This window comes from Molossus molossus, unplaced genomic scaffold (assembly GCF_014108415.1).
Source record: "Molossus molossus isolate mMolMol1 unplaced genomic scaffold, mMolMol1.p scaffold_m16_p_13, whole genome shotgun sequence".
Classification (NCBI taxonomy): Eukaryota; Metazoa; Chordata; class Mammalia; order Chiroptera; family Molossidae; genus Molossus; species Molossus molossus.
This window is the reverse complement of record NW_023425348.1, coordinates 32,026,181-32,053,108: the sequence shown is the minus strand read 5'-3', so window position 1 is coordinate 32,053,108 and position 26,928 is coordinate 32,026,181. Positions and strand designations below refer to the sequence as shown.

Genomic DNA, 26,928 nt, shown 5'->3' with positions numbered 1-26,928 from the left:
ATAGAATCATCTTAGGCTGTTGGTTATATGTGACTGTGGGGAAAGACGAACTATTTCTCCTGTGCACAGATGTGCTAGAATGCTCTCAAGGGCATCCATCAGCAGACTTTTTTTGTTGAAGACTAAGTGCAAACTGGGATCTTCAAATAAAAATCTTTTTAACTACCTGATGAAGTACCTACACTTAAATGAGCTCTGAACTTAACCATATAAAACTTGGCCTTTGCCAGTTTAGTGGCTGAGTTCAGAGAGATAAGTATGTGTCTAGATCAAAGGCTATAGAGGAATTGGAAGGGATTTTTTTACAGCCTTTAGGTGCAACATTTGACAAGTAGACAGAAGACAGCAAAAAGATTGCATGCCTCTTAATTTCCATCACATATGTTTTCCAAAGGAAGCCAAGAGGACTTGTGTGATTGCAATTTAACAACCTCTAGAATGATCATGTAACATGTAGGAATGATTTATCTTTAAAAAATGGACAGTTCTTAGACATTGAAAAAAGTACTGCTTGACCACTCTTTAACTCAACCATTTTTCAGATATGTACTTTCATTATTTCTATAATATAGCTGTGCTACATGCTTTTTAAGAAAAAATACTGAGATTCACTAAGAAGAAACTTTTCATACAATAGCATATTTATTCTCTGCATGATCATATTACTTCTATGGAAAGCCCCAAGTCAGTATTTATAGGAAAAAAGTATGGGTTCTCTTTTCTATTTTTTTTTTTAAGGAATTGCTCCAGATCCTAAGTAATTCTATATTTCCCATTACCAAGAAGCATTGATATGATTCCACCATGGTGACTTAGATTAAACTTGCTTTAACATTTGACTATTTCCTGGTGGGATTTTTGTGTCTTTCAGTTATAAGTGTCCTGAAAAAATAGTTGTCATTTACTTTTCAAGAAATCGACACACATCTTTGGTACTTGTATGACTATAATGGTTAACAATGACATGATTTGAATATTAAACTAGTCATCATTATTTCCACTTAAGTGGGATACAAGGTTCAGGTGAAATGGTAATTTATAAGACAAACAAGTCAGACACACCTGGTTCATTACGGCATTAGACACTTGATGATGGAGTCCTGCTGCAAAAATTATATGACATTTCTGATGTTTGTTTTTTCCCTCAGTAAAATGTTTTTTTTTTTTTTTAAATGGTACCTACCTCACAGAATGACTGTGAAGATAAATGGGGTAATGCATGGAAAGTACTGGCAGACTATTTAGTATGCAGTAAGCCCTCAGGAGGTATTTGGAGTTTTTACCTTAGAATGACAGAAATAAAAGAAATCTTTGAACCATATTAAACTTATCCCTAAACTCTAAAGATTATGGTTAAATTACATGTCTGATGGTTGTATAATTCTAAAAGACTCGGGAGAAGGTGATATTATATCTCCCTGTACATGATTTTCCGTTAAAATATTTTCCTTCTTAGCCTGCCAGCTGCAATTTAAGCACTTACTCTCATTTCCATTATTTCTGGATTGGCACAGGAGCTGACTTAGCATATAATTTTTGTCTCGTGTGTATACAGTATGTAGTGTATATAATTGCTATATATAGTATGTTTATAAAATGCTCATCATGGAATCAAATCCTAAGTCAGCAATTCTCTTTCAAATGCAGCTGCATCCAAAATGACTGTTTCCCCAGGGAAGGAAATATTTTATTCCCCCGAACCAAGGCGACATGAAGCCAGGAACGTGAAAAGGAGCTGACACAAGGCAGTTTTTCTGAGGGAGAGCTGCTTTTTTTCTGGCAGTAGTTGCCAGGGGACTCCTGTGTTTAGTTCTGTCATTAAGGATGGATGTGATTTCGTATGAGCTCCCAGAGGAGCATTAATGTTTTGTGATTTCCTGTGAGGATTAGGATAGTGCTTTATAAATGTCCACTCAATACTCATTTGTTAACAAACAGTAAAATACAATAAATGCATAACTGTAATAGCGATGCAAAGACATCTTCTGTCTTCCAGCTGTGTGGCACAGTGTGCAAGTGAGGCAATGTTACAGAATAAAGACCTGGCAGAGCCTTTTTGCCTCAGATCCATGGACTGCATAAATGCTTTGTGAACTGAAATTTACATGGATGAAGCTGACCCATAAAATATATGCAACATTATGAGTTGGTGCAAAATGCTTTTGCCTAGACAGAGATTTCATAACTTTCAGCAATTTCTTACAGAATCCACAATTCAAGAACTAAAGACTTCATTGAAGACCAATTAAGAATTCCCTTTGTATGCAAGTAAAATCATGAAATATTTAACCACATTTTGCCTGGAAATGTTTATGTGTGTATCTTGGCAGTACTTCCATTCAGTTATGCTAACCAAAAACCTAGAAAGTCACCAAGTCACCGTAGACATTTTCTCTCCCATATACAATGTAGCATTGAGTGCTGTTTTAGTCACTACTTTTCAAATCCACCCAATTTTCTCTAGCTCTACCAACTGAATCCTGCCATATCATCGCTGTCTTTCACCACAAGGACTGTAGTAGCCCCATGCTTCTATCATATCCAGTCTGGTCCTTCACCAATACACTTTCCACAGGGCAGCAAGGGACCTAAATCATATTCCATTCTTTCATGATTAAAACAATGTAGCGAATTCTCTCAGGGTAAAGACAGAAGTGCTGTACATGACTTGCATGGTCTAGCCCCTGCTTACCTGCAGCCCTGGTATGCTGCACACTCCCATGTGTTTTCTTGGGGCAGAGTAACCTTCCTTTCATCCTTCACATGTGTCGTGCCCTCTTCTGCCGAAGGATCTCAGCACATATTGTTCCCCCTGCCTTGAATACTTTAAAACATTTTTTCTTCATCTAGTTAACTCCATTAATGTTTCATATATCTATGCAGTAGATATTACCTTAGCAAAATCTTACATGACCTCCATAATTAGGTCAATTTAATACGCATACTCATAGAACCATATTCCTCTATTTCCGAGCACTTATCACAATTTTCAGTTTTTATTTACTTTGTGATTAATAAATGTGGATCCTTACAAGTAGACTGCAGGTTCTGTGAAAACAAGTACTTTTAGCTGTTAAATTTCCATGGCTTGGCATTGTGCCTGGTACAGAGGAGGCATCAGTAAGTATTTGCTGAGTGAATGAACGGTCTATTTTACTAAACAATAAGGTTTTTAGAAGAAGAAATTATACAGTGCCTTGAACAAATTGAAGGATTTTTAAACTTTGCCCTAAGACCAAATGCTGCCTCCTTTCACTTTCTAGTTATATGGTCTTTGGGGGTCTGTAAGCCTCCACGTCCTGGAAATAGTTACGACCACGCAGAAACCACTGTTATTTCAAGTTTACAGGTGCCAAAAACTAAAGCTTAGTAACCACAGCCAGATAAACCATGTCTCCTATGTGTTAGTTTTCAGTTCTGAAAAGATAAAAGAGTTGGATTAGTTATCCTCTAAAAGTCATTCTCGATTATGACACCTAAAGACTTTTGTGATGACACTTTGTGCAGTTTAAGATATAGTCTTTTTTCTATATCCATCATATCATTTGTGAGAAAGACTCAGACATGTAGATAGACACAGAAGCTGTGGACTTTCACTGAAGCATCTTTTAAAAAATAAAGTATATAAATTAAAAACAAAAAACACTCTTTGTGGAATCAGACCTCAAGCAAAGTTTAGAGTTACCACACTTCCTGCAGTTTCCAGGCCTTATCTCTATCACTATACTCTTAGCATATGGGCAGTGGCTGCTGTGGAGGGCCATGAAGACTGCTCTTCAGGACCCAGGCTCTCATTCTCTTAGCTTCCAGGAGTGGTGACTGCTGACAACTCACCACTGAGTCCCTCTCCAGGAAGTTCCCTCAGCCAAAGGAGCCAGGAAGCTGCCTCACCCTGGGCACTCGACATCCGGGAGAGCAGCCGCTCCCAGTGTGCGTATGCAAAGGCTGACCCTCTTACTTTAAATGGGGGCCACTCTGGAGGGTGAAGCGCCATTCCACTGTCAGATAAAAAGAAGTGGTACATTTTGGATCAAGTGTGAGCGAGGCCAGCAATCCCTAGTATGCTTCAAAAGGAGGTGATCTAGATCCCATGTCATCACCACTGTTAAATCAGTAATTCTCCCAGAGCTAACCCCTATGGCTACATGGGGAGTTTCTTATGACCCAACGATAGAAGGAAAAAGCTGAGCTTGATTAATGGATGAACTAGTATATGGGTACAAGGCAAAAATGTGCAATTGCGAAACAACAGACCTTCTTCAGGATGGCTCTGAAAAATAGTGGTAAGAGAAAATCTTCCTGGGCAGAACTTTGGTGGATAGCCACTTTAGGCAGAACAAAAGTGGACTGAAGTAGAACATATATGGATTATTGGATAGTGTTGAATGACTGGTTGATTAGCATCTGCAAGGAAAACAAAACCAAACAAAAAAATGGGAAAACTGGCAGCAACAAGGAGGTATGGGGCACAGATACATGTATAAACCATTTATGGGGGTGGCCAAAGTGTCAAAAGAGCTTTCATATCATAGTTCATCAGACAGCATCCACCACAGAGGAGGCACCAACCAATTACTTGATTTCAGCTATTTTTTGTCAGTGGCCACTCCATTGTTGGCAAAATGGTCTCAAGAAGAGAGTAGCTATTGGCTAATCATGGATTCAATAGCATGATTCTCATTCTCCAGGATTGACCTAGGTACTTGCACTGTCAAAGGTTCAACCTATAAGTAATAGAGACTAAGCTGAGTCCCCAATATGACAATATTTCTCAAGGAGTCCAAACAGCCACTTGATGGCATGTTGTCTGTGTTGTACTTCTTCCACCTTGAAAGGCACAACAATTTATTCTGACTAATATCAACATGTAGTCCATGTAAGGACCTATCTTTTCACAGGGCCTCATCCAGCATGACTAAATGAAGGCTCACCGAGTATCTGGTTTACCAACATAGGATCCTGCATACTGTCGCACTAGACCCAGAGACTCACTGATCAGTCTAGAGGTGTGGCAGTGGTCACATATTCATGAGATTCACTGGTCTGTCATACAGTGCACATCTCAGAAGCTCCCAGCCTTATAGAGTAATGGGACAGCCTCGTGAAGGCACAACTGATGTATTAGCTTGGGAACAATGCCCTGCAAGGATGAGATGCCACTGTCTAAGATTCAGTAAACATCTTTAATCAGTGAAGTGTTGCTGTGTCTCCAGTAGGTTGAGTACATTCAGCAACCAAGCAGTAAAACTATTAGTGGTTCCACTTACTATCACTCCAAGAGTCTCACTTGGGGGATATTTGTACTTTCCATCATCACACACTTAGGTTTTGTGGCTCTGTATGTCTTAGTTCCCAAACAGGAACACAGCAGGAGACACAGCAAATATCCCAATACACTTTTATCTTTAGCTGTCACTCAGCCACTTTAGGTTTCTTGGGTGAAGAGATCAAGCAATGAAAAGAACTACTATGCTGGCATGGATAATTTATCCAGTTCTCAGGAAGAGAAAAGATGTCAATGCATCATGGCCATATGATAGGGAAGAATATGACTGCTACTTGGAAACACTGGAGTATCTTTTGATATCTCCCTGACCCATCATGACAGAACATTAACAAGTACAGTAGCCATGGTATATGAAGAATATGGTGACTAGGAGCTCAGATCATTCAGGGATAAAGTGCTGGATCACAATCAGTGGATAAGTCATCCAGGCAATCATAGCCAACAGTGCTTGCCAAGAGTAAAGAAAATCTAGAATAGGTAGTAGAGGAAGAGAAGGATAACTGTAATATCAGGTAAGAACTCAAGGTCAGCTTCAGAGGTGGGGCCTATAGTTTGTTCCACCAACTTTTCTTTTGTACGCTTCTTTGGGAAAAGACCAATGAAAACCTTGGAACAACTATTCCTGGTCAACTCAGTATATGAAGTAATTAGATCCAAACAGTATAGACTGTGGTGGATATAAAGAGGGTGCCTTGTCCAAGGTACTTCCCAGCCATAGGAGCAATCTTCTGCTGCAGAGGTATAAAGGGGGACAGCTGCTTCATAAAGAGACAACCCTGAAAGTTTATCTAGCTCAAGTCCTAAGGATAGAAAAAAGTTCTCAGCTGCAACTGTCTCACAGTTCAACTTCTCCTTCTGTCCACTTCTGTCCAGTCCTGCTCTGCTCATTTTCCACAGATGTTGTTATAAAGAACACTCTCCAGTAAAGCTCATGCATGCAAATTGCATATTTTCAGTGTCTCTTTTCTGGAGACTCAGCCTATGATATTGTGTTATGAACCCACAAGGAAATTCAGCTACTCTTAGATATTTAGTGTTTACTTGGTTTTATGGAGAGCTGATATATACTTAAAGGTAATGCAAAAGGCCTTTTTAAACTATTTAATAGGGTTAAAAATACTACTCATTGAATTAAGACTCATTAATAAGGTGTCTGGCTAAATTGTGTTTCCCCACCCTTATTCATATGATGAAGTCTTGACCCCCTAATAACTAAGAATGTAGCCACTGTATTTGGAGATGAGGTCTTTAAAGAGGGAATTCAGGTTAAATGAGGTCATAAGTGTGGGGCAGGAGGTAATCCAATAGGATTGGTGTCCTTATAAAACGAGATTAGGACACACGCAGAGACACTGAGGGGCAACTGTGTGAAGAAGAAATAAGAATGAGGCATCTGCAAGCCCAGGAGAGAGGTCTCAGAGGAAACCAACTCCGTCAGCACCCTGATCTTGGGCTTCTAGCCCCCAGGGCTGTGAGGATACATGTTCCTGTTGTTTAAACTTCCAGTCTGTAGCATTTTGTTACGGCAGCCCTAACAAACTAAAACATGACGATGTTTGAAATTGGGGGATTTCATATCTCTTTTTTACTTAATTGCGTATTTTTTTCAAGATGGTCAACACAAAATGGAGAATATAGTCTAAACTCTTGTCATATTTGAACTATAAATCTTTGGTGGATGTCTGTAATCAGGAGAAATATCTGGGTCCTCTTTATATCCTCCCTGTCCTGTGTTGTATCCTCCCATGGAATCAAGGCTCTTAAGGAAAATATTTAAAGTGAGAAAGAAATATCTTTTCAGTCACAGTATTTCCTATTTATTTTATAATACTCTAAAGAATAAGAATTCTGTTTTTCAAGAAATTATTACCCTGTGATAGGATTGGATGCCTAAAAGATGGCTTAGGGAAATCTAGCGTTATCTTAAAACACCTAATTTTTAATCTGTAAGAACAGTGGGAATATAGGCAGACAAAGAACAACCCAGTTAGGAGTTTTTATTTTGAAATAAAAGACTGGGCACGGGACAATAAAGTTGTATCTGCCCCTATGGACTCCTTGTAATATCTGTAGTTTCTCATATCTTAGTTCTTTGCTTTTATCAGTGGAATGGATCAAATTATAATAAATAAAATAGTAATACAACAATAATTACAATACAGTAATACAATATCTAACATTCATGAGCACTTACCATGTGGTGGCTAAGGTCTTAATAACTTTATATGCATCACCTCATTATTCTTTTCAATGACTTGAATACACCTGTCAGTCCATTTGGGCTGCTATAACAGAATACCATAGGCTGAGTGGTGTGAACAGCAAACATTCATTGCTCACAGTCAGGAATGTGGGAAGTCTAAGATCAAGGTGCCAGAAGATTTTTTATCTAGTAAGGGGTTGCTTCCTGTTTTTCAGAGTTGTCTTTTTATATCCTCACATACTTTTTCCTTGGTGAATGCATTTGGAGAGAAAGAGATCTTCTAAATTTTCTCTTTTTATAAGGACATCAATCTCATCATGATGGCCCTGTTTCATGATATAATCTAATATTAATTATGTCCCAAAGGTTTCACCTCCAAAGACCAACATTTTAGGTATTTAAGTCTTCAAAGTATTAAGCTGCAGGGGACACAAACATTCAATCCATAGTAATACCCACTTTAAGAAAAATGATGGTAAAAAGCAGTGAAGGATTTTGCCCAAGGTCACATGACAGGGCCTGACTTTAAGTCCAGAACATATTCTCCACTGAGCTCACTTTTATACACAGAACATCAGTAACTGTCTTCTATACATAGACCATTAGATAGAGGACAGGGACCACTGCATTCCAATCTCAAATAAATTAAAAGATGCTTCTGGCAGAAAAAGAAGCCCAGTATATAAAAGGAACTGATCATTTGGAAAAGTATTTGATCATCTCTGAAACTGTTAGAAAGGTTTAATAGACCCAATAGAAAATGTGAATAAGTGACTCTGCCTGACTCTTTTGCTCTTCTTTCCATTCTTCCATTTCTTTAGTCCTTAACTAAGACATGGAACTAGTCTATTTGTAAAGTTCTACCCTTGATATTGAAGATGCAAAAGTGAACAAGATAGATACAGCTCCCTGAACTCATGAGATACTTTTTTCTCTTTTTCTTATCTCTATGCTTTTTCTTTTCTCTCTTAATTACTATTCTGTAAGAAGGGAATAAATTTGGCACAATTTAGGGGGCCTTGTGTACCCTAAGTCAGAAGAATGCACATGTGGTCTTACTTCATTTTGTTTGCCTAAAGCTCTTCCTCTCTTTTTATTCTTATTTTGCAGTTTTGTTTCATGTCTTATTTTTTTCTTCCCATTTCTAGCATCAGTATAAACTTATTACAAAAAAAATATGTCAAGAGGTACCAAACTTATTATAAGTACATAAGAAACCATATCTATATATTTTAGGTAAGACACAGATAACACAATTACCACTTACATCCTAAAAGAAGTAGAATTTCTGGGGGTCATCTTCCACCTCTGTCCAGCATGGGAATTGGATCAGATTGGTGGTTCTCCATCATGCCTGGATGTTAGATTCACCTGGGGAGTTTGAAGATCCATCAATGCTTGAGCTTCTCTTTTAGAGATCTTTATTTATTTGATCAAGTATAGCATTTGGGGAGTGGTATTTTGTCACCTCTCCCCATGGGGGTTTAATGGTAGCTGGAATAGAGAACCACTGAACTGGATCATTTTTAGGTCCTTTATGGCTTTAATAACTAGTAACCCCTAAATGTAACCCTCATAAAAATAAATGCTAAAAGTATTACTGTGTTCAAGGCTCAAATTTCATCTGCACACCCCTAATTTGGTTAACTTGTTCTTATGGTGAGAATGTCCCATCAATATGTTGAAGGTTTTGGCATGAGTTAGGTGATATTACCTAAATGTTTCCTAAATAGAGCAGGGTATTTTTCTCCTTCCTTACTGCCACTCCTCATTTACTACAATAACCTTTCTCTCTGCTACCTATTAATCTCATCTCCAATCCATCTACCATATACTTTCCAAGAATGATTTATCTTTAAAAAATCCAATCTGAGGATTTCAAAATGGCGGAGGAATGAATGGAAGCTACAAAGACCATCGCCCAAGACCAAACTGGAATTACAACTAAAATAAAGACAAATCATTGGGGAAAAGCAACAGAAAAGCATCTTGCGAGGACAATATAACCAGGGACAATAAATCAATCCTGGTAGAATTTTGAAGGCACAAGGAGGGGGCTGGAAGCCCACAGACAGCAGCAGTCTTAGCTATGAGCAGCTCCCTCAGGGTTAAACTCTCAAGCCGGGTTAAACTCCACAGCACAGAGAGCCAGGACAGAATGCTAAAACAGCCACAGCTACTCAACTTGGGCTTCAGCAGAGGGAGGGTGGACTGGACTGGAATTGTGTGGGGACACATGGGATTTGGAGAGTGATCAGAGCTTTTACTGAGTTGCGGCCATGCAGGATGGTGGCCATCTTACTCCTTCCCAGGGCTCTGGGGAGATGTGGTGGCCCCTCCCTCAGAGATTCAACCCCACCTGGTGGGCCACTGAAATGATAATTGAGGCTCATTAAGAACCAGCATCTGCCCCACCCTCAGGAAATCACCTTATGCTAAACACCTGAGGGAGTTTTTTATTCAAATGGGAACCCAAGCCTCTCCAAGTAACTGAAACTAATAGCCTCCAGGCAAAAAGCTAGAGAAAAACTGAACCATCCCTGGGCTTGAAACTCTACCCAAGAAAGTAAGACTTGACAGTGGAGTTTAATGTGGGTCCTTTCTCACTCATCCAAACCCAGGGGAGGGAGAAACAAACAGCAGAACACCAATAACCACAGGAAAAATATGGCAGACTCCAAAGCCCACTGAGATAGCCAAAGTGGTGAAACAAAGAAACAAATGTCAAATGAAAGTACAAGAGACCTCTATCAAAGATAAGATAAATCAGGTGCAGTTAAGCAAGTTAACAGAGCTAGAATTCAGAGCCATGATCTTGAGGAAGCTCAACAGCATGAGTAAGAACATCAACACCATGAGTAAAGATACAGAAGCATTGCAAATAAACCAATTGGAAACGAAAAACCACCAAGAAGAAATTAAGAACAACATAGCAGAAATAAAGAACACATTAAAAGGTCTAAACAGCAGAGTAGAGGAAGCGGAGGACCGGATCAATGAATTAGAAGACAGGGTAGAAAAAAATCAATCAATCAGAAAACCAAAAACAAAAAACAATTAAAAAACAGGAAGACAGTTTAAGACAACTGTGGGACAACTGGAAACGTAATAATATTCACATCATAGGAGTCCCCGAAGAAGAAGAAAATGAGCAAGAGTTAGAGAATATAATTTAAGAAATAGTGACAGAAAACTTCCCTAATTTGGTGAAGGAAGAAGGCAGTCACATTCAAGAAGCAAAGAGAGCCCCAAGTTAGAAGAAACCAAACAGGCCCACACCAAGACACATAGTAATTAAAATGCCAAAAATTAGAGACAGAGAATCCTAAAGGCAGCAAGAGATAAGTAGCAGGTTACCTAAAAAGAACCCCATAAGACTGTCAGCTGACTTCTCAACAGAAACACTGCAGACCAGAAGGGAATGGCACTAAGTAATCAAGGTCATGAAAAACAAAGATCTGAATCCAAGACTACTCTACACAGCAAGGCTATCATTCAAAATAGAAGGTCAAATAAAGAACTCCCCAAACAAACAAACAAACAAACAAAAAAGACTAAGGGAATACCTTAACACCAAACTAGAACTGCAAGAAATGTTAAAAGGACTGCTGTAGTTAGTAGAAGAATAGGAAGAAAAATAGAACCACACTAAACAAAAATGGCATTAAATAAGTACATATCAATAATCACCTTAAATATAAATGTATTGAATGCTCCCATAAAAAGACACCATCTCACAACAAAAGACTCACATAGGTTGAAAGTGAAGGGATGGAAAAAAAAACCTTCCAAGCAAACAGAAAGAAAAAAAAAAGCTGGGGTAGCAATACTCATATCTGACAAAATAGGTTTCAAAATGAAGACCATTACTAGAGACAAAGAAGGCCACTACATAATATTAGAAGGATCTATCCAACTGGAAGATAAAACCTTGATAAACTTATATGCACCCAATATAGGAGCACCAAAGTATATTAAAAATATTCTGGAGGACTTAAAAGGAGAAATCAACAGCAAAACAATCATAGTAGGGGACTTTAACACCCTACTGACATTACTGGATAGATCCTCTAGATAAAAAATTAGCAAGGAAACAGGGACTCTAAATGAAGCACTAGACCAAATGGATTTAATGGATATCTACAGAGAATTACACTCCAAAACTGCAGAATTCATATTTTTCTCAAGTGCACATGGGACATTCTCAAAGATAGACCACATGTTAAGACATAAAGCGAGTCTCTACAAGTTCAAGAAGACTGAGATCATATCAATCATCTTCTCAGATCACAATGGCATGAAACTAGAACTCAATTGCAACAAGAACATTCAAAGACATTTGAACACATGGCGGATAAATAGCATGTTATTAAACAATGAGTGCATTACCTAGGAGATCAAGGAAGAAATTAAAAACTTCCTGGAAACTAATGAAAATGAACAAACAACCACACAATATCTATGGGATGCAGCGAAAGCAGTTCTAAGAGAGAAGTTCATAGCACTACAGGCTTAACTCAGAAAACAAGAAAAATTTCTAATAGACTATCTAACCTCACAACTTAAAGAACTAGAAAGAAACAAAAAGAAAACCCCAGAGCAAGTAGAAGGAAGGAAATAGTAAAGATCACAGCAGAAATAAATGACATAGAGACCAACAAAACAATTCAAAGGATCAAGGAAACAAACAGCTGGTTTTTAGAAAAGATGAACAAGATTGATGAACCCTTAGCTAAACTCACCTAGAAACAAAGAGAGAGAACCCAAAGGCACAAAATCAGAAATGAAAGAGGAGAAGTAACAACTGACACCATAGAAATACAAAAGATTGTTAACAACTACTAGGAACAATTATATGGTAACAAATTTGACAATCTAAGCAAAATGGACAAATTTCTAGAAACACATAGTCTCCCAAAACTGGACCGGGAACAGATAAAAAACTTGAACAGACCAATAACAACTAAATAAATTGCAGATGTAATCAAGACTCTCCCAGCAAACAAAAGCCCAGGCCTGGATTGCTTCATGAGGGAGTTTTACCGAACAAAGAAGAACTAACACCCATTCTCCTAAAACTATTTCAAAAAATTCAAAAAGAAAGAAGACTTTAGAATTTTTTTTATGAGACTAGCATAATTCTAATACCAAAACCAGAAAAAGACACTACAAAGAAAGAAAACTACAGGCCAATGTTCCTGATGAAAATCCTGAACAAAATACAAGCAAATCGGATCCAGCAATACATCAAAAAAAAATTATTCACCATGACCAAGTGGGATTCATCTCAGGGATGCAAGGCTTGTACAATATTCGCAAATCAAGAAATGTGATATACCACATAAATAAAATGAAGAATAAAAACCATATGATTATATCAATAGATGCCGAAAAAGCATTAGACAAAACCTAGCATCCATTTCTGATAAAAACTCTCAGCAATGTGGAAATAGAGGGATCATATCTCCCCATAATAAAGGCCATATATGAAAGACCTACAGCCAACATCAGACTCAATGGGCAGAAACTAAAAGCATTTTCTTTAAGAACAAAAACAAGACAGGGATGCCCACTTTGCCACTCTTATTTAACATAGTACTGGAAGTCTTAGCCACAGCAATCAGACAGGAAGAAAAAAATAAAACGGATCCAAATTGGAAAGGAAGCAGATGACATGCTTCTATACGTAGAAAAGCACAAAGACTCCATCAAAAATTTACTAGACTTAATAAATGAATTTGGCAAAGTAGCAGGATAAAAAATTAACGTTAAAAAATTGATGGCATCCTTATACACCAATGATGAACTCACAGAAAGAGAAACTAAGAAAACAATCCCATTTACCATTGTGGCAAAAAAAATTTTAAAGTATCTAGTAATAAACTTAACCAAAGAAATGAAGGACCTATTTTCAGCAAACTACAGGGCATTGAAAAAAAGAAATAGAGGACGATATAAAAAAGTGGAAGTACATACCTTGTTCATGGATTGGAAGAATTAACATCATTAAACTGTCCATAAGCCCAAAGCAATCTATAGATTCAATGCAATCCCCATCAAAATACCAATGACATACTTCACAGAACTAGAACAAATACTTCAAAGTTTATATGGAACCAAAAAAAACCCTGAATAGCCACAGCAGTCTTGAAAAGGAAGAACAAAATTGGAGGGATCACATTACCAGATTTCAGGTTATACTACAAAGCCACTGTAACAAAACAGCCTGGTACTGCACAAGAACAGGTATATAGACCAGTGGAACAGAATAGAGAACCCAGAAATAGACCCAAGGCAATATGCTCAATTAAAATTTGACAAAGGTGGCAAGAGCATACAGTGGAGTAAAGACAGCCTCTTTAATAAATGATGTTGGGAAAATTGGACAGCTACATGCAAAAAAATAAAACTAGACCATCAACTTACACCATATACAAGAATAAACTCAAAATGGATAATAGACTTAAATGTGACTCATGAATCCATAAAAATATTAGAAGGAACCGTAGGCAACAAAATTTTAGACATCATATGCAGCAGAATTTTCACTGATATATCACCTAAGGCAACAGAAACAAAGGCGAAAATGAACACATGGGACTACATCAAACTTAAAAGCTTCTGCACAGCAAAAGATACAATCATCAAAATGGAAAGGCAACCCACTGTATGGGAGAGTATAATTGCCAATGATATATCAGATAAGGGGTTAATTTTTAAAATATATAGAGTATTGCCCTGGCCGGTTTTGCTTAGTGGTTAGAGTGTCGGCCTGCGGTCCGGAGAGACCCGGGTTCGGTTTCTGCTACGAGCATGTACCTTGGTTACAGTTTGTCCCCGGCCCGGGTTTGGTCATGCGGGTGGCAACCACTCAATGTGTCCCTTTCATGTTCTTGTTTCTCTCTCTCTCTCTCCCCCTCCTACTCTATCTGAATAAAATATGGAAAAATGTCCTCAGGTGAGGATAAAAAATAAATAAAATAAAATATATAGAGTACAAATACAACTCAACAAAAGGAAGACAAAGAACCTAATTAAAAAATGGGCAGAGGAACTAAATAGACACCTCTCTAAATAGGACATACAAATGGCCAAGAGACATATGAAGAAATGCTCAACATCACTAATCATCAGAGAGATGCAAATTAAAAGAACAATGAGGTATCATCTCACACCTGTTAGAATGGCCGCCATCAACAAATCATGAAACAACAAGTGTTGGCGAGGGTGTGGAGAAAAGGGGACTCTAGTACACTGCTGGTGGGAATGCAGACTGGTGCAGCCACTATGGAAAATACTATAATGTTAACTCAAAAAATTAAAAATTAAATTGTCATTTGACCTAATGATCCCACTTCTAGGAATATACCCTAAGAAACCTGAAACACCAATCAGAAAGAATATATGTACCCCCATGTTCGTAGCAGCACTATGTACAATAGTTAAGATCTGGAAACAGCTCAAGTGTCCATCAGTAGAAGAATGGATACGAAAGCAGTGGTACATATACACAATGGAGTACTATGAAGCTGTAAGAAGGAAAGATCTCTTATCCTTTGAGGCAACATGGAGGGACCTGGAAATTATTATTCTAAGTGGAACAAGCCAAGCAAAAAAAAACAAATATCACATGATCTCACTTATTTGTGGAATATACTGAACATAACAGTCTGAGTAATAGGACAGACCCAGAGATGTGGAAGTAGGGTGCCGACTGACAACCCTCAGAAGAGGGGGTGGCGGTGGGAGTGAAGAGGTAAACCACAGAACTTATATGCATGTACATATAACCAATGGACATGGACAACAAAGCTGGGGACGGGGTTGGGGGAATGGGGAGAAGGGTATCAAGGGGGAAAAAATAAATAAAATAAAATAAATAAAAAATCTAATCTGATTATATCCCCTTAGTAATAGCTATTTCCCTCAGGATTAAGTACAAACTCCTTGGTTATGTCACATACAAAACTGATTTTCTTTCTTAACTTAATATATTCACATGCATACACTCTACATATTTCTGTCTAATTAAACTAATAATAACCCTTCTTTTATAGCATTTACTATTTATCACCCATTTATTAAAGGTTTTTACATATATTAATTTATTGAATCCTTACAACAACCCTGTGAGTTAGATACAGTTGTTCTCCATTCTATCCATAAAGAAACCAAGACTCAGAGAAGTTCAGCAACTACCTAAAGACACACAACTAGAATTTCAGAGTTGGAGTTCAAAATCTGACACTTTGATCCCAAATACTGTGCTTCTTGATCGCTATGTGTAGTTACCTCCCTCACATAGCCCATCTAAGTTTATTTGTTCTATTTTAAATGCTTATCTTCCAACAGATTCTCAAATATGGGTTAGTATTTGTGATCCTTTACAATTAAAGTGACGTGTCACCTCTCGTGGAAGCAGTTTCTAAGTCTTCAAGCATCCTCACTCTACATTTTGTGCTACTCTTCTATTCAGACACCTGTTTTGGTGTCTCTATCATGGCATTCATTGCACTATAGTAATTTTCTTTTAATGTTTCTACCTCAAAGTGAAGTGAAATCCAATCTGGGAGATTCACAGGGTCATGGAATGTGTCTTTTATTTTTGTACATCACTACTATGAAGACTGAAGTCCCTGACATGGAGTGTTCTTTTTGGTAGGGTGGACTTATACTATGATACCCAACCCAGGACATTTTTGAGAGTGAAAGGGGGCACTGTTAACAGTTCCCGGGGGTAATAGGCATAAACCTGGATGTATGGTCATCTTATTATTTTTTTTCTCACCCGAGGACATTTACACATTTATCTTGAGATACAGTGAGAGGGATAGAGGGAAGAGAGAGAGAGAAACATTGTTGAGAAAGAAACACATTGAGTTGCCACCCATAAGACCCCAACTGGGGCCAGGAATAAACTGCAATCGACGTATGTGCCTCTAGCAGGAACCCAACTTGGGCCTCTCTGGTCCGAAGACCAAGGCTTTAACCGCTGAGCCAAACTGGCCTGTTCAGTCAACTTATTTTTAAAATTGCTTCCTCAGGTGATTTCCCCCGTGTCTTAATATCAAATTCTCTCAGAAAGAATACATAAATTGATCTTTCTTTAAATAAATCCTATATTTTGCATGCAGAATTATATAAGTTCTCTGAGACATGAGTGCTCATAATTTTACAACATCTATACTTTTACTTATAGTTTAATTTAAATAAAAAATTACTAAGTTTAAAAAAACTACTAAGTTGGTCTCTCATTAAAGTAGGTAACATTTATTTAGTGGTGAAAAATCATTGGCATTGTTAAGGGAAAGCTCATAAAGTTGGTGATCTTATAGTAAATGAATTCCTGACTAATGTGGTATATAGATTGCAATATTTGAGGATTAATGCAGTTGAAACTCCTCTCAGTACTGTTGGATGGGGTCTGAGGAATAACTCTGCATCTCTCTGTATACCTCCTTTCTAAGTCCCTGAGGGGAACACCAGTGGATAATCTGATTGATCCTACATTTGTCACTAACAAGATGATGAACTTGACTTGTGCTTGACTATCTGGGTTTGACTCCCAGTTCTGCTACCTATTAGCTGTGTGATCTTGAGGAAATTATTTAATGTGCCTCAGTTTCCTCATCTATAGAGTATTATTAGTACCTGTATTATATAGTTATGTTAATATCTAAAAAGACTTAAATCAATGCCTAGCATGCAGTAGGTTATAACCTACTATAAGTATATGGTAGATAAGTAAATGGGCGGTGCCACTGTGAATGCAAAGACCATGCACATGTGTGAGGCTCTTTTCCTTTCTCTATCACATGAGGGGATACTCATTGGATGAACCAACCAACTTTCCCTTCCCCAAGTACTCTACTGCCCTCATATCTTTCCTTTTGCATCTGGCTGAGAATGTTGGCTAATACTTCCCGTCTTTGTACTATGAGGTTTCCAGTGGATGATACAAGCCTGAGGTTTTTATTCACATTGAGGAATAAGGACTTTTATGTCTCAAGCATCAGCTATGTACCGGTGGTGCTATGAGCCATGACCCACCTTATGAAACAAGGTATTTTTCATCCTTGTGTAAAAGTTCTTCAGGATTCTTTGGAGAGAAAAGAAATATGGCAGTATGAGATTTTAACATTATTTGTGCATTCAAACAACCTTCATAAAACTGTACTCCTTTATTGAGCTGATAAAAGGAATCTGAAGAGCATCAAGTAGTGTAGATCAAAGCAGGAGGAAAGAGCCTAACTGGGTACTATTGCCTGGCGACATGCTGAGCAATGGGAGAGTGTCTTCTTGATATGCTCTAAAAGACTAAATGAGAAAGGGAATACGTTTGTCAGCATGAGATTCAGTGTTACTTAAGGCTTTATCTTTATATCATCAATCTCTTGTAGGCACCTCGCATTTTGGGAAACACTGGGATGAGGAGAGGCAAAGAAACTTGGTATAAAGATTAAAAGCTTTGAGATGTAAATATTGGATTTGAATGATCTCTCTGCCCCTTTAACATGTGACCTTTCAAATCATTCTTCTTTTTGAGCTTGTTTTAATCTGTAAATGTGTAAAACCATCTCCACCACAGGGATTTAGTGACTATAACATTAGACAACGTGTGTAATATATCCTTCCACACATAGACTCACACATTGAATATGTTCAGTGTTGTGTAAATGATGTACTTTTTCTAAAGATTTTTAAAGGTTTTTAAGGGAAAATCTACTCTTGTTATATCTAGCCACCTAATTTTAGGAGTGATGAAGACTAGTTTTCTTGGCTCGATTGTGAATCATATCTGGACACTTTAAAGACATCACTTAAGTGGGCTGGGGTCAAGATGGTGGTGTAGGTAAACGCAGTATTGCCTCTTCCCACAACCACATCAAAATACAACAAAACTACAACACAACCATCATTCAGAACCACCTGAAATCCAGCTCTTTGGAAGTCCTACAACTATGAAATTAAAGAAGCCGCCACATGGAGACCGGTAGGAGGGCGGAGGCGTGGACAGTCTGGTCCCACTCCCACGTGTGGCGGATAAATATCAGGAGGATTCCTCTGCTGGGAAGGCCCTCCCTGAGGAGTGAGGGGTCCCCATCCCACACTAAGCACCCAGCTCAGGGTCCCAGTGCCAGAAAGAAAAGTCCCCAAAACTTCTGGCTATAAAACCAGCAGGAACTGAGGCAGAGGGAGGGTGCAGTTCCTCTTAAAGGGCCCGTGCACAGACTTACTCAGACCTGCTCCCTCTGAGCTCTGAGGGAAGGGAGCTTGAGAGGCATCAGAGAACAGGGAAGAACTGAGCTGTTTGGCCTCCGGATGAGGGCTGGAGAGGCATCTTTCTTTTGGACAGACGTGCTGGTCAAGGTTATTTTTCCTTTGGTGAGCCCTTCCCACACAGGGCAGGCAGACAGCCACCATATCTAGGACTCCAGCAACCTGGCGCACACTGTTGGCCCCACCCTGGTAATTCCCTGAGGCCCCGCCCCACCCAACTTTTGGGCCCACCTAAGCTGTTTCTGAAGGCTTTACCATAAGATTGGCCTGTCTTGGATCCTGCTTCAGAGTTTCCTATCCCCCCAAAAAAACTGCAGCAAAGGCTGAGCAGGAGCTGAACCCCACTGGGCAGCAGCACTTCCCAGCCACCAGCCGCAGGACTGGGGGTTCCATAGGGCCCTGTGCAACCCAGCAGCCCACCAGAGTGGTGTGGAGCTGGCACTCAAGAGCAGCCAGTCTCAGCGAGCCCCATACCTCTCATTAAGTGGCCCCAGGCCTGTCACTAGAAGCAGCTAGCCTTGGTTCACAACTTGGCTTTTCCTGGACAACTCCAAGCCCAGCACAAGAAGCAGCCATTTTGCAGTTCATTTTGTAGCTTATGCCGGGTGACCCTGGATAGAGCACAGGCAGTGGGTGACCTTGCCCCAGAGCCAGCACACCTAGTGGTCAGCTTCAGACCACATAGAAACACCACTACCCAATTACCTCCACAAGTGACACACTCAATGAGTGGACTTAGTGGGTACCAGAGCCCTGCTGAAGTAAGTCTTGCTCTGTGTGGTGGGCCCCAAGGTAGTGACTAGTGGGCACATCCAGTCCTTGCAGCTGACCAGCCTGAATAAACCCCTTCCACTGATGTGCCAACAGCAATCAAGACTCAATTACAAGAGAAGTGTGTACAGCCCACACTAGGAGTGTACTGCGAGGGCCCAGCTGAGGTGATCAGGGAGACTGTGCTGCTGGATCCTACTGGATACCTACAATAGTAGGTCACCCTATGAAGCCTACGAGGCATAGCAACTCTGCCTAAAACATAGAAACAAGCACAGGGAAGCAGCCAAAATAAAGAGACAAAGAAACATGTCCCAAATGAAAGAAAAGAACAAAACCTCAGGAAAAGAACTAAACAAAATGGAGATAGGCACTCTAACAGATGCAGAGTTCAGAACACAGGTTATAAGGTTGCTCAGGGAACTTGGTGAGATATCCAAGGGACTTAGTTAGACCTTCAAAGAACTTAAGGAGACATCTGAGGAACTTAGTGACAACATCAACAACATAAAAAAGGGCCAGTCAGAAATTAAGAATGCATTAACTGAAATAAAGAATAATTTACAGGGAATCAGTCAATAGTAGAATAGGTAAAGCCAAGAAGGAAACCATCGATTTGGAATATAATGAAGCAGAAAACACCCAACTAAAACAGCAAAAAGAAAAAAAAGAATAAAAAAAATGAAGATAGTGTAAGGAGCCTCTGGGACAACTTCAAGCGTGCCAACATTCGCATCATTGGGGTGCCTGAAGGAGAAGAGAGAGAGCAAGAAATTGAAAAACTATTTGAAACAATAATGACAGAAAACTTCCCTAACTTGGTGATAAAAATAGGCATATAAGTTTGGGAAGCACAGAGAGTCCCAAACAAGTTGAACCCAAAGAGGTCCACACCAAGACACATCATCATCAAAATGCCAAAGGTTAAATACAAACAGAGAATCTTAAAAGCAGCAAGAGAAAAGCAGTACATTACCTACAAAGGAGCTGCCATAAGACTGTCAGCTGATTTCTCAAAAGAAACTTTGCAGACCAGAAAGGAGTGGCAAGAGATATTCAAGGTGATAAAAAGCAATAATCTATAACCAAGATTACTCTATCCTGTAAAGCTATTATTTAGAATTGATGGACATACCAAGAATTTCCCAGACAAGAAAAAGCTGAAGGAATTCATCACCACCAAACCAGTACTATATAAAATGTTGAAGGGTCTTCTTGAAGGTGAAGAAGAACAAGAATATGAACAATAAAATGGCAATTAATACATACCTATCAACAACTGAATCCACAAACAAAATGAGCAAGCAGAGCAGAAACAGACTCATAGATACAGAGAACTTTTTGTTAGACCATGTCCTACCAGATGGGTGGGGGCTGGGGGGCTGGGTGAAAAGATGAAGGGATTAAGAAGTACAAATTGGTTGTTAGACTGATGAACCTCAAAGGGAAAGGGGGAGGGAGGGTGGGATAAGATAAACCAAATAACTTCTATGCATATATGCATAACCAATGGACACCAACAATAGTGTGGGGAAGGCAGGAGGGGTCAAGAATGAGGAGGAGGGGGTAAATGGGGAAAAAGGGAGAAACATCTGTAATACATTCAACAATAAAGATGAGTTTAAAAAAATGTTATATGAATTTCACTCTCCCTTTAAAAAAATAAATGCTGCTTTTTATGGAAAAAAAAAGACATCACCTGGTTCACCACCCATAAGATCACATTTGCGTTTTTTTTTAAAGCATTATTAAGATCCTGATATGAACCCGCTACAATGGGAGGAACTGAGTTATGGAAATGAATGCTAGAACACTTGTTCTCTAAAGGTCTAATGGAAGAGGCAAGTTAACAGAACCCAGATTTTATCAATTCTAGTTTAACTTTTTTTTTTTTTAATTTTCACATTTCTGTGAGACATATCTTACATTTGATGACATCTTGTACATGATGAAAATGATAAGTGTTATTTTAGAAAAGAAAAGTCTAGAGTGCTTTGGGGAGAGAGTAGACATTAGAAAAAGCTTCCCAAAGGAGAGATGCTAAGTGATCTCTTGGTGAATGGACCAAGGGAGGAGAGTGGTGTGTACAAAGACACAACAGATCAATGATCATTCTCAAGGTCCTGTGCATCATCCTATGTAGTAATAGCGTGGGAGGGATGGGGAGGATAAAATAGTGATGGGCCATGAGGCTAACGGGTTAGTTAGAGGTCAGGTCATGTAGATCCAGGTTAAGTGATCAGGACTTAATTGGATGAGCAATGAAGACTCCTTTAAGCAGAATCTAACAAGCCTGGATTTGCAATGTTGACAGATGTCCCTGGACTAATGACATGGATGTAAGTAGGCAGTGACAGTGAGGACCAGAATAAGGAAAGGACTTCTGGACATGGAACCTCAAACCCAGCTTTCAGGAATGAAATAACCTAGGCAAGTCTCTGGAGAGGAGGCCACCTCGGTGTTATCCTAACTGGTCAGAGCAGAAACCTGTGTGCCCTGGCATGAACCTGCAGCACTGGGTAGTTAGGCTACTTGCCTGAACTCACCCTAAGTCAAGAGAAACTGTTCTTTTCATGAACATTTCCGGTCCAACATGTACTTCTGGCATCATCCCCATGTGCCCTGGGGGCAAATTTAGCTGGATTTTGAATGTGTGAATGCTCCATTATAGCCACGTGTCTGAAAATCTCTGTCTTCACAAACACGCATTGAACAAATGGAATCTGTTCTCAATAGGAAACAACTGTGCTATGGGGTTGGCACAGAAAGCAAGTAACAGCTCTGCTGCCTACCAAGCTGCCTCTTCCAGCTTCTTGCTAAAGGCCCCTTTGGTTCTCCTTCCTCCACAAACCAGAGGGAAAGGCTGCGTATTTGCATTCACAACTCCAATTGCTTCAAATTAAACTGCCCCAGGAGCTGAATTACCTCAGCTAATGTTGCTCAGAAGTCCTGTGGCACTCTGCAATCAAGTACTTTCAACAAGAGTTTCTCAAGACAGGCGTTGTTCCTTCATCTGTTCCAAAATAAAGCAAAGTTGCAGTCATGTTCACTATAGAAAGTGTTGTTTTGATTGGTTTCATGAAAATGGTGAGTGGGAAGAACATATTGGCAACAAAATAGAAAAGAAAGAAAGTCTAGAAAATAATAGTTTTCACAGCGAAGGGGTCGGGTACTGCTGGCTGGTGATGGCCTTGTGGAGGCTGGAGCTGCTTCTGGTGCAGCCGAGGTACCACTGCACTGCAATGGCAGAAGAGGAGTGTACTGGAAGAGTAGTGTCTATCGACACACCTGGGAGCTGCCGAGGACCATCTGCAAGCTCTGAAAGCCCAGGCCAACAAACTGGCTTTTCGGGTGACCAGTGAATATTCCTGCAGGGTTGACTTTCTGGAGAGGCTGCCTCAGGCACAGAAGCTGACCTCCTGCTCAGAGAAGGCACTAGCCAACCAGTTCCTGGCCCTAGCCATGTGCCAACCTCAGCCAGGAAGCAGGTGTGTCGCCACTAAAATGGTATAGCCGTGGGATATGGAGTGAGCTGCTGGGCACGACCTCTGCTGGAGAGCCAGAGCTGGACGTGAAGAGAACTGGGTGGCTGGGCCCAGGGAATGAGAAGCAGTTGGCCCCTGAGCTAGCCCATGTCCTGCAACAACACCAGAACCTCCAGGAGAAGCGGGCAGATGAAATGCACAGCCTCACTCGAAGCCTTAAGACCAGCACACTGGCTGCTCAAGTGTCATCAAGGACAACCAGACACTGTTGCACTCAAGACGGCTGACCAGACCCTGGAGAAGCTGACGACAGAATCAGAGCGATGGGAGCAGCACACACAGGAGTCAGTCCACTCTGGGTGCTTCATGTTCATCCCCACAACCCTCTTTATCCTATCATGCACAAACTCAAATAAAGACCTGGCCTGGCCAGTGTGGTTCAGTTGGTCAAGCTGTGGGCTCCATCCCCAGGAGGGGGCATGCAGGAGGCAGCTGATGTATGTTTCTCTTTCTCTTCTCCTCTCCCTTTCACTCTCTCTAAAAATTAATAAAACAAAATAAAAATAATTTAAAAAAAAGAAAGACCTAACCCAGGGAAAAAAAAAGTTTCCAGAATATCCTTAGGAAAGCTCCCCTTTTTTCAGGGCCTGGCAGAAACTTATTGATCTGGTGACCATTTTGTCTGACCCTAACTCACAAGCCAGAGCCCCCCAAAAAGCAGTGATAGTAGGACACGGATTCCCATCAAACACAAATTAAATCACGGCTCTGCCACTTACCACTTGTGGCATCCGAGCCATGCCACTTAAGTTTCTCAGAACTCATATTCTTCACCCTCACAGAATAAATGTAGATTAAAATATAATATGCTATTATAAACTGCCTTTCAAAATATAATGAGCTATTCAATTCTAAAGAATCTAAATTATTGGATAAAAATTGAAGCAAAGTCTTTCTTTGGCTCCTAGTTACATTTATTAGTTTAAAAAACCATTGAAACCTATTATACATGGCAGGTAGGTTTATGTAAGTATACGTGTATGTGTGTGTGTGTGTGCGTGTGTGTGTGTGCATGTGCGTGTGTGTGTGTGAGCAGAGGGTAGTATCGAGAAGGGGCATTCCAAGTAGAAGAACCAGGATATACAAAGTCCCTGTAACTAGAAGGATTGCAATCTTGAGAATTTGAAAATGTCTATGTCACAGAAGCACTGAAAATTGAGGTAGAAAAATTACGCTATTAAGGGTAAATTGGGGCCAGGGGTGCTGATTATTTAGTGCCTTAGAAGACCATTGTATTTGTCTGTGTCACAGGAGGGAACAGATGGGATACTTATATTAGGATAATTTAAAAAATTCAAGGAAGATTAATAGAGGGACTGTTTATGAAGGTGTAGGCAGGATGTGATGAAATCACTAGGCATAGTTGAATACCCATAGTAACAGCGAGGCCCATTACTAGTGCTAAAGCAAATGAGCAAGTGATTGGGGGAAGCAGTGACCTTACAGGGACCCAGGGATAGAGAGGGTTGAGGAAAGAGGGCCCTGATAGGAGACTTGGGAAAGAATGCAGCCAGTTCAAAATAATCCCACAGAAAGGGAGGCCACCAGTTTTCTTCCCCCCTCCAACTTCCGGCTGGTACCTCCCACTGGCAGAACCCTACTGCATCCAAAGGCACAAGAGCTCACTGATCTAGTCCACATGGACCTGCTCCCAGAGAAGAGATGACTGTGGATCTGGAGTGGCAAATGGAAGGGGCATTCTCTATAAAGCAATGTGTCTTTATTGTAATGGCAATGGAGACTCCCAGCCTTAGAATTCTCTGCTTTATGGTCCCCAGGTTCTCACGCTGACACGCACTTGTCCAGTTCACAGGCTTAAGATTTTTATGGCTAGAGTTTGGCTTGGACCTACCACTTATTTAGCTGTGTGACCATGAACAAGTTATTTAATATGTCAAGTTCCTCACTTATAAAATGGGAATCATAGTAACTTTTGATTAAAACTATTGAAAGGATTAAATGCAATAATGCCTGTAAAACACTTAAACAGTGTCTGGAAAATAGTATGAGTTAAAAAATATTTAATCTCTTGATTCATATTATTGACATTTGAAAGAATAGAGAATCAAAGTTTAGATACTTTTCCAAAAAAATCACACAACTTGTCAATGTCAGAACTGAAGGAGAGAGATTTCACCACAGCATATCAACTCAAAGAATGATAATCTACACTTTTCCTCATTTCCCTCATCCCCCAAGATTATAAATTTCTTGAGGGAAATGAATATATATTATTTATTTTGCATCCAGGGACCCATCATAGTACACGATTTTTTGCTCAGTAAGTGTCTGATAAGTGAGTATATAAAGCATGGTGACAGAGTCATTACTGGAGGAGAAAGAAGAGCTTCCCTTGTGAGCCTAAAATTCTTATCTCTGTGCTATATAAATCACATTTTATATAACAAAATGTAATGTGGCTTTTTCAAGAAAGCACAGATTTAGTAATAACTTGTAAACAACTGGCATTGTGCCACTGCTCTGAGGTCCCTTACGTTGGTTGAGATATTTGAGTCATGATCTCTGAAGCTCTCCCTTCTCCCATCACATGTACATATTGCAAGTAGAGATGATCTATGGCGTATAGGGACACATTCGAGCTAATATTCTCTGCAGTTTATGGTTTTTGTTATTGTTTGTTAGCAGAATAATGCTTTATTCAATGAGACACCTAGAGTGGTCTCATTAGAGCTTTATTCATCTCATCTGGCTTTGAGCATTGGGCCAGCTTGGGGTTTTCTGGGGAAACTGAGGCTAAAAGTGTATAACCAGAAGTGCGATTTTAATGTTTTACTTGCATGTAAGGAAAGACAGAAGTCTTAAATAATAAAAGAGGTAATTTAGTCATTTTAAGGATTAGAATGGTGTTAGAATAAATCCTGTTCATCGTTTGATGTCAATAAATCCTTAAGGAGAAGTAGTCTAGGCGTTAGAAGACTGATCACAGACACTTGGTTGGACAGGCTAATCTCACTAAATTATAAAATCAGAATAATAACTTGCCTTGCCATCTTCCTGGGAATTTCATTAGAACCAGATGTAATTTTATTGGTGCAACGCAAAACCCAAATGTTATTATTTTTCTGTTTATAAAAACTTGACACTTACACATTGTTTTTTTCTTTTTGGTGCCTTGGTATTCACTGGGGTTTGTTTCTTCCATTTGGTCAAGTTTTACAGTTATGCCTGAGTATAGATAGGCCCTAGTGTAGAAAAAAGGAATGCTTGGCTTCAAGTCCTGTCTGGATTTGGGCAGATCTCAGGAGATTACAGCAAAATTTGGAGAAACCATTTGCAATTGCATTCCAGAAAGCATTGTGTCATACTGGACCTCTAATTCACTTTGAACATTTAGTCAAAACAACAAATATTTACTAAGTATGTACTAAGAGCCAGGTGTTATGTTAGCCAAATGATTTCTAAATAAATTAATAAAAATGTCCATTTTCCCAAGGGAGTTTATGGTTTATTGCAGTGTAGTGCAGTAATTAAGAGTAAGCGCTTTGGGGATGCAGCTTGCTCCTCTCTCTCCGAGCCTTCATTTTTGCCATGTGTGAAATAGTGATAATGATTATATCGATCACTTCAGAAATGCTGTGAAGATAAAACAGGTTGACAATTATAAAACTTTTCAGCACAGTGCCTGTCACACAGTAAGTGCTCAACTAATGATGACTATTTTGATTTGTATTAGGAAAGGCACATACAGAAAGAGATCTTATTGTGCCATGTGCTACGTCGTGACAGAACGGAGGCGACGTGGTTGTCCAGAGAATCTTTACCCATCTTCTTCTACTGTCCTGAGGTGTAGATACTTTTTGCTGTATACCCAAAGATTATAA

At 39.5% G+C, this 26,928-nt stretch overlaps 1 protein-coding gene and 1 pseudogene across 3 annotated transcripts in view; one reads left to right on the top strand and one right to left on the bottom strand.

Moving 5' to 3' along the window:
* GRM5 (glutamate metabotropic receptor 5) overlaps window positions 1-26,928 on the bottom strand; it is a 508,001-nt gene that overhangs the window by 188,938 nt on the left and 292,135 nt on the right. The window lies entirely within an intron of this gene.
* On the top strand, window positions 22,706-26,928 carry LOC118627717 (annotated as a pseudogene).